The sequence below is a fragment of the Plasmopara halstedii genome (genome assembly GCF_900000015.1).
Source record: "Plasmopara halstedii genome assembly, contig: Scaffold_323, whole genome shotgun sequence".
Taxonomy (NCBI): Eukaryota; Oomycota; class Peronosporomycetes; order Peronosporales; family Peronosporaceae; genus Plasmopara; species Plasmopara halstedii.
The window spans coordinates 1,139,987-1,148,025 of NW_020187244.1; positions in this window are offsets into that span (position 1 = coordinate 1,139,987).

The window sequence follows — 8,039 nt, forward strand, 5'->3', positions numbered from 1 at the left end:
GTCAAACCGCTCCTTGAGCAGGGGCCATTAACGTGTTACGCAGTATTCGGTTCCCGGAATCAGGTCAATTACATGGAGCACACTTCGGTCAGGAGGTAGGACCGACGGCGGGTCTTTGGAGACGACGTCTTGAAATCCTTTACCAACGGATAGTACGGATCTGAGGGATCCTTCAGGATTGACGACCCACTTCGTGGATTCAGCACCCTCTTGGTGTCCTCCAGGACAGCTTCATCCAGAAGCGACGATGAGGTTATCTCCTCGTTTGGCCGTATAATGACCCCTCAGCTATATCGCCTGCCATCAAGGCACCGCCAAACCCTTCAAAGGACATCTTGACCAGCTGAAGAAGAGCATCCACCGCGGGAATAGCCTTGAGGGTGACGTCACCATCATCCTCCTCCGTCATACCGCTGACAAGGGTATATGGCTGTGCGCTATCGTCTACGGTAGACACACCCTGGGTCAGGGACGACGCTCTGCGTCTTGCATATAGCATACGGTATCTTTGTCCGCTCTCTGTAGAGGTCATACGTCTCGGCGTCGTCCGGTGTCCCTCCATCGGAGCCTTGAAGTTATTTAACAACATCCGACGAAGAGCTGCTATTTTTGCAGCCTTCATCCAGTAGATAACGTACGACTCCAGAAGGGCCTTGCCCAAAATGCCTCAGACATCGTCCGACCAAGGTATGCAGCAACTGCTTTGAAACATGAGCTGCGATCAGTGGATTACGTGCCATCCATAGGGCCTCGCCCTCGGTGCCTCAGACTTCGTCCAACCATGCCACTCTTGGCATGCAGCAACTGCTTCGTAACTTGAGCAGTGATCAGCGGATTACTTACCACTCCACATTCAGACCGCGAGCCATGCATTCTCGTCCGAGATCCATATGGTGTTTGACAGCTCGGATACTCCGATATCCTGTACATTGACCGTCCCGGTCCAGTGCTCGCGCCAATAGCGCTTCTGCTTCCTTGCAGAGATGGGCTCATGACCCCTTAAAGCTCCGCCAGATGACGTGCGCGTTGCGCTCAATGTCTCGGAACTCGAGTCAATCTATGGCTCATGGTGTTCAAATCATGCCATAACAATAATAAGGTCATACCTTACATTCAAGCTTAAGACAAAGTAGCGATCCACGCTATCAAAGTCAAGACACTTGACACCGAGGTCCACAGGGAACCTCGGCACAGTGACCCAAGTCCTAATCGCTAAGCGAACAGTGACGGTGTCGCTAAGCCGCAATTTCAGCGCCTTAGCATACAGCTGACTTCCTTCGATCGTGGATCGTCAAGCATAATTGCCCGACGCACCAGAATCGATAAGGACTTTCCATAGCTTATCAAAGCCCTTCATGGTCGCTGTTACGACCAGCAAACCCGGCTTGTATACACGACCCGTGTTCAAGTGCTCGCAGTTCTTCGGGGCTGGGCCTTCCTGCCCTCTGCCTCTTTGAGGGACAACAGAACTAAGTTTTTCCCAAGTCGCGCCTACTTGGTTTTCTGGTTTCCTCGCGACAAACCGGACTGTTTAGAAGCAGTCCGTAAGTGCGGATGTCTCCACAGACAAAACACCTTCAGGTGTTCGAACGCTGTTCAAAGCTCTGCCTTCTCATTCTCAGCATAGCTAAAAATTATTGGCCCAGGCTTACTCAACGAGCCATGACCATTCAAACCAATTCGTGTCGACTTGAAGTTGAATTTAGCATTCATCGCCACGTTCACCGCTTCTTCAAAGAAGGCGGATGCACACGGAAGATTTCCATTCTGGCCACGCCAAGTGCGGAGGTTCTCCATAGAGACGGTCACTGCGACGGTCTCGGGAAGAGGATCGGCTGCCATCTTGGCAAGACTAGTTCTCAACACTTAAGGATAGTCTAGAAATTTCTTCTTGCCCTGTCGGGCGGCAAGGAAACGCGATCGCACGTGATAGGTCGCATTAGGCGGTGAGAACACTCGCAAACGCTGACGCTTCAACTCCATTTATGAGGGAAACGCCGCTTCAACCGAAACACTGCACATTAGACCCATTTTCGCGCTCGACCCCTGAGCTTGGATATAGCTAGTGCCACGCGCTATTGCTCGTTGTGGAGAATGGCAGATGCCATAGTCATTTCGGCCTCACTAACCCAAAGCGGGAGATTCTCTCCATCCTTATCATCGAAGGTTTTAATACTCACCACGAGCGGCCTGGGTCGGGAGGAGTTATCCATTGTCGACGCTGACAGATTTTGATTCAGGTGCTATAACAGAGCATTTTTATAATCTAAAAACGCCTTTAGGTACACGCTTATTGCCTCGTGACCTCCCAAAACAAGTGTTCGACGCAGCAAGGACATCAGCTTGTTATGTTCGTCCTGCATACCCTGGGGCAAAAAGGAGTATTACTCCATCCTTGCAGGGGATGACTCAGGCGTAGGTTGACTACGAGTGCTACCAAGTGCAACAAGGCTGCCGTAGCTGTTTGCTTTAAGGGAGCTAGGCTTTGGTCACCGACTTTACGTTCTTCAAGAGAGCCAGTACGAGTGGAGCGGATCGCGATCCGCTACCTCCAAGAGTACTTAAAACCCTAACCAAGGTAAAGACGCTCTTACTTTCAGAATTGAAACTGTACTCAATTGTTTTATTTGCGGCAGAGTCGCCTTTACGTAAAACCTTAGGTTTTTTCCATTTTTGTTACGCTTGGTAGCACTGTCATTCCGACGCCGACTACTTTGATCAAATTCTCGACGGATAATGAGGACACCACAGATGTTGGTCGCCTCGAATCAAAAGGGATGAATATTCGTTCCTAACACACTCACATTGGAAGTGTGTGGTGAAGCTGTAAGCTTTCATCATAGATCACGCTGTCTCCGATATGCTCGAATTGGATCGAGACGCGTTAGCAAATTTTACTGCTTATGAGCAAAGTTTATCGTGGTGTATTTAGCAGAACAACCGACATCAGTTCCGTCACCTCCTCCACAAATGGTGGTGACACCATCACTACACATGGAACGTCCCGTAAAAATCAAGGTGAAAAGTTTTCACGGGAACGAAGATAACAATCTTGTATTATGGCTGCGAGTATTGAACATCGCTATCGCGATGGCTCAAATTTGTGGTGACCGTAGTTAATAGCCTTTGCTATGTCGCATTTGGATGGTCGTGCGATGGATTGGGCGATGACGTGGAAGGTCAACCGCCCTAGCTTCTTTCCCACACGGCAAAAGTTATAAAAATGCCATTAAATCGATGTTTCTTCCACCGAACATACTGTTTCCACAGTATTCGGAGTTTTCGTCATGAGCTGCGTATACAAATAGAATTAAAATGAATATCGATTCCAGCAATTTAATTTTAAAAAATAAATTTTAAATATTGGGCTTTTTAATAGTCAATCCTACTTAAAGTATGTCTATTGCGACGAGATTGACTTCAACAAACACTCAACGCTTGCTATAACAGAGACTTTATTCCCAAAGCTCGTCTTAATCATCTCACAGAGAATGTGTAACAAGGTACAAGCTATACGATAGTGTACGTACATCTAGTACTTACGTCTGCCGTAGCTATTTCGCTCAAAAAAGGTATGGTTAAGGAAGGTGACCTTCGTTCTAACATTAGAACCAGTTCGAGTGTAGCGGATCGCAAACCACTTACTCCAAGTGTAACTATGTCCTTAACCAAGGCTAAACAGCTCTTCCGTTTATAAGTATACTGTATTTCTCGGTTTCATTTGCGGCAATGCCGAATCTATAGGTTTTACTTCTTAAATAGAGAGACCAAATTGAATGTATACCTACTAGCTGTTCCATCCATGCACTGACTTCTTGCTTCAGTGTATCCACACCATTGTGTAGTCAAACCATCTTGTGTGACTCACACCCTTCATACCAGGGTGCGTGAAACTACGTTACAATTCTTCGATCATGGATGCGATGGGTAATGCATTGAATGCGCTGAGCAGCAACTGAGCCACAATGACGGCTAGATAAAAAACGAAGGATATGCAATCGGGATAGAGGCAATGGACTCTATGATGCTAAGAAGAGAGATTAACGTCTCGATGTGAGCTGTCTACCAGCGCCGCGCTAGTTGCAAATATTATAATTGTGGCACATTAATATCTGCATCCTGCGTGTGTCCTTCTTCCGACCGAGAAGAGTGAAAGACAAGCTCTTAAGTTGTGTCCGTAGATAATGTAACAAAAAATACTATAGTTTTGTGAGCTTGACCCTCTCACATTTTCATAATTGTTGAAAATATACTGTACGACTATTCTCAAACTACATTGATATATATGTGAATATTGATACATACCAGAAAACTGGTACTCAAGAAGATGTAGTCGACGAAAAATTTTAAAATGAGGAGTTCGAGTTCCACATGGGCTGCTAGCCGCGCGTCAGAAAATAAAATAATTTGTTTTGGGAGATAATAAAACGTGTTTATTTACTGCTAATCTAAAATGAAGCATGTTGCAGCATTTGTACTCTAAAAATAGCGGAGCAAACTTACAGTGCTAATTATCGTAAAGGCTCTCAGTTCCACTTCTCGTAAAGGCGCTCGAAACTATTATCTCTACATTTGTCAGCCCGGTCGTTGAGTTCGAAGCGACCTCTGCGCAAAACGCACGGTTTCCCATTGCACATCAAGACATGCTTAGGGTATGACTTCTGACGTGGATAAGCTCATAAGAAAAGGCACTATATGATGCTGAGAGTGGATAGAAAGCTTTAGCACATCGGGCGGTCGTTTAGAATTACTTTCTAACAATGTCTTGCAAGAAAGAGTTATGATCCCTACTGTGGCCCATGTATTGTTGGCCCACGGTGGAGCAGGGTATGTACCGAAGTAGTGTACAACAATTTTATGCAATTGTACTGAAGATACATTTGGGCATCTGAGCAAATACACTATTGTGCGATTCCTTAATTCAAACTTACATTTTCGTGCAAATATAAGCCAATCACCGATATTAAAGTATTGGTAATAAAGAGGTTGATGAAACTCGATAAAAGTGAGGTCCGTGTATGACGTTTTGGGGGTTTTGCAGAGCACATTGGGTATAAGATATTCGCCTCAGTGCTTGCAGACCCATCAGAGTGGGTTTGTAGTTAAACAGATAAACCTCTTGAAATTTAGTAACTAAATATCAAATTAGTCTTTTTATTCCAAACGAAGATGTATTCAGATTAATTTTACCTCAGTATACATCATAAGCATACATTTACTGTATCCAGTACTTTAAACATCTATATCATTGACAAGTAAATAATAGTCGATGCGTGCCACGAGTTGCTTACCTTATAGAGACCATCATATTCATAATCACGCAGCTTTGCTGTTTGAGCATATTCACAATTTCACTAAAGTGATACCTGATGTCGCTCAATTTTAAAGTATCAAATTTGCACAACTTTACAGACGATTAAAGTTAGTACGAGCACATAAATATAGAACGTTCCTGGTAACACCTTCGTTCACTAAAAGCGGATCCCACTACGGCTCCTGATTCAATTCTTTTATAACGACATTGCGCAAACGTGAGCACTAACGAGAACTACTGCACTTCCAGTCACTCCAAGCCTTTCAGTTTACAATGCCAGCTCTTAAGTACAATTAGCATCATTTAAATAAGCGAGTCTCCAAGCATTGTCTCACCTTTGCAACCAACAACCTTATTGCAATACTTGGTGTGGAGGCCGATGCGATATTTCCGGAAACGATTTCAGCGACCTAAATTTGACATATTCGACCTAACCAAAAAGTGACCAAGCCACGCGCTGTAAGATGGCATCCGCCTGTTCTTTGCACGAGTTGCACAATCTGTGTAATTTCCTACAGCAAAAAGTGTTGCGACCACCCGCCGCAAAAATCATGAAGTCGTCCAACACGTCAACAATGAGCTGAAACAAGCTTAGAAAGCAAAGTTTGCCTATCTGCAAGCGCTGGAGCGGCAATGACCCCTATCAAGCTTATCATAATGGGATTACGAGTACACACCATCCGGTGTTGCTCGCCACAATCCTTATACTTCCATGTGTATGTATCTTTCGATCACTCGAGAAACAAAACGAACACCCGAAAGCTGCTTGCATGACCTACTCATTACGCCCGAATAGTGCTTCGTGATCGCTTTCATACCGTTATTATCACGCCTGCGTTTCGATCACAGCATTGAACATATTCGCTCCAACTTTAAGACTTGTGAATGCTGGCAAAGGAGAAGAAGCTTATTGCAATCAATTTGTGCGCAACGTGAGAAAGACGTATCGCCTCATCCGTAATTCAACTTTCTAAACCAGCAGTTAAGAATACGTCGTTGATGATGCTTATATTGCTTTGACGAAGCACGACGTGAACATCGAGATCGAAATTCATCGTATCCCGGTTTTGCTCCATTTGCTACTATAACGCAGCTGATCCAGCTGCAGAAGAAGCCTATAATCTGAAACTGGGATGGCTCCCACCTGTTGATGTGAGCGCGCTGTGACAAGCGACCCCGCCCCTCTTCTGGTAGAGAAAGGACGATATAGTACAGTTCACGCAGCAATAGTGTCGGGGCAATCTTGTAGGAGAAGTACCTCAACCACCATTGAATTTCATAGAGAATAAATTTTTCATAGTGAACAGGGTTTCTTTATATCAGTCGGACACCGAGACTCTCGGAGAGCTTCAACGTACCACCGCAACAGAAGGTGCCCACGAGGGCAAGACGAGGGAGCGGTGCACTGCTGGATGATCTGGCCCACCTTCACTCAAACTTTTGGTATGCCTGCCGGCACACCAGGGTTGTTGCCATTTCAATGGGAAGTAAAAGTGATACCTGCATTCGAATAATACACGGAATTTTGAGGCCCTAACTCGCCAAGATTATCCGATAGCCGTAGCCACTCATAATTTGGCGCACCCTCGAGATTCAAACCTACAAAGAAGGGCAAAGTCATCCATCAGAACGCACTGCTCTCAATTGATTGGTAACCACCTTCGTGTTGGGCATGACACTCGGTCGATAGATGTTACAGCTGTCTCATAGAGACAAGCAGAGCTGCGAGTGACAGGAAATAAAGGTGACGGATTTTCACCATGAGGTTTGCATCGTGATAAAAACTTCACAAAGTAAAGCATGACTCGATTCTCTTACCTAATGTTCATTTTGCTGAAGCTCTTGGTAAAAATTCAAGACAGGTGAGTCCGGACGTTTGCTCCCTAGTGCTCGAGCTGAGGATGGATCTCACGGCGGCACTTTTGCCCTCTCACATACCCAAGATAGGTCGCTTACTGATAGTACAGATTTCTCCAATCACTGTGCTCCAGCCCCGGCGGTACCCATAAGGAAAATTAATGATTTTTGACCTGATCATAGCTTCCGAACCCTATTAGGTCGATAGAAGGCCAGCACGCATATGTATGTACGCTCTACACAATAACGTAGCGAGCACCTCAAAGCAATTTGATATCGTGATCATGGGGGCGTGATGATTTGAGCAAGAACCGGCAAATAACTTTTGCGGTCGTAGATGAGTAAGCTGAGCACCTTTGAGCCAGATTCAATTTGCTAGTGACTATTTAGACATCGGTTTAAAATCACGGCAAGAGTTGCAACAGTTTTCACCGTTAAACAAATACGACGTACGTGAGGGTTGTAGTTGATAGGCTGAGTACGTTAGGCGTCTTATTTGTAGTGGATGGCGACGCTGTATGTTCCGAGTGAAGGCAGAGGTGCACCATAGTTTCTCGTTGCAGAAACACCCCTACAGCGTTCCCGATTGAACCAGACGCATCTATTTGACGCGTCAGCAACAGTTAATGAATTCAGACGTTGGCCACGCTGTCAGTAGCTAAGATATCATGTCACATACATTTGTGCTGCTTCCGGACGTACCACAGCGTTCCTGACTGATCCAGACGCTTCCGTTTGACGCGGCAGCAACCGTTACCGCACTCATACGTTCGTCACGTTGTCAGCAGCTGAGATATCATGTCACTTTACGTGCTTCCAGACATGCTTAAGCCTTCCTGATTAAACCAGACGCTTCCCTTTGACGCGG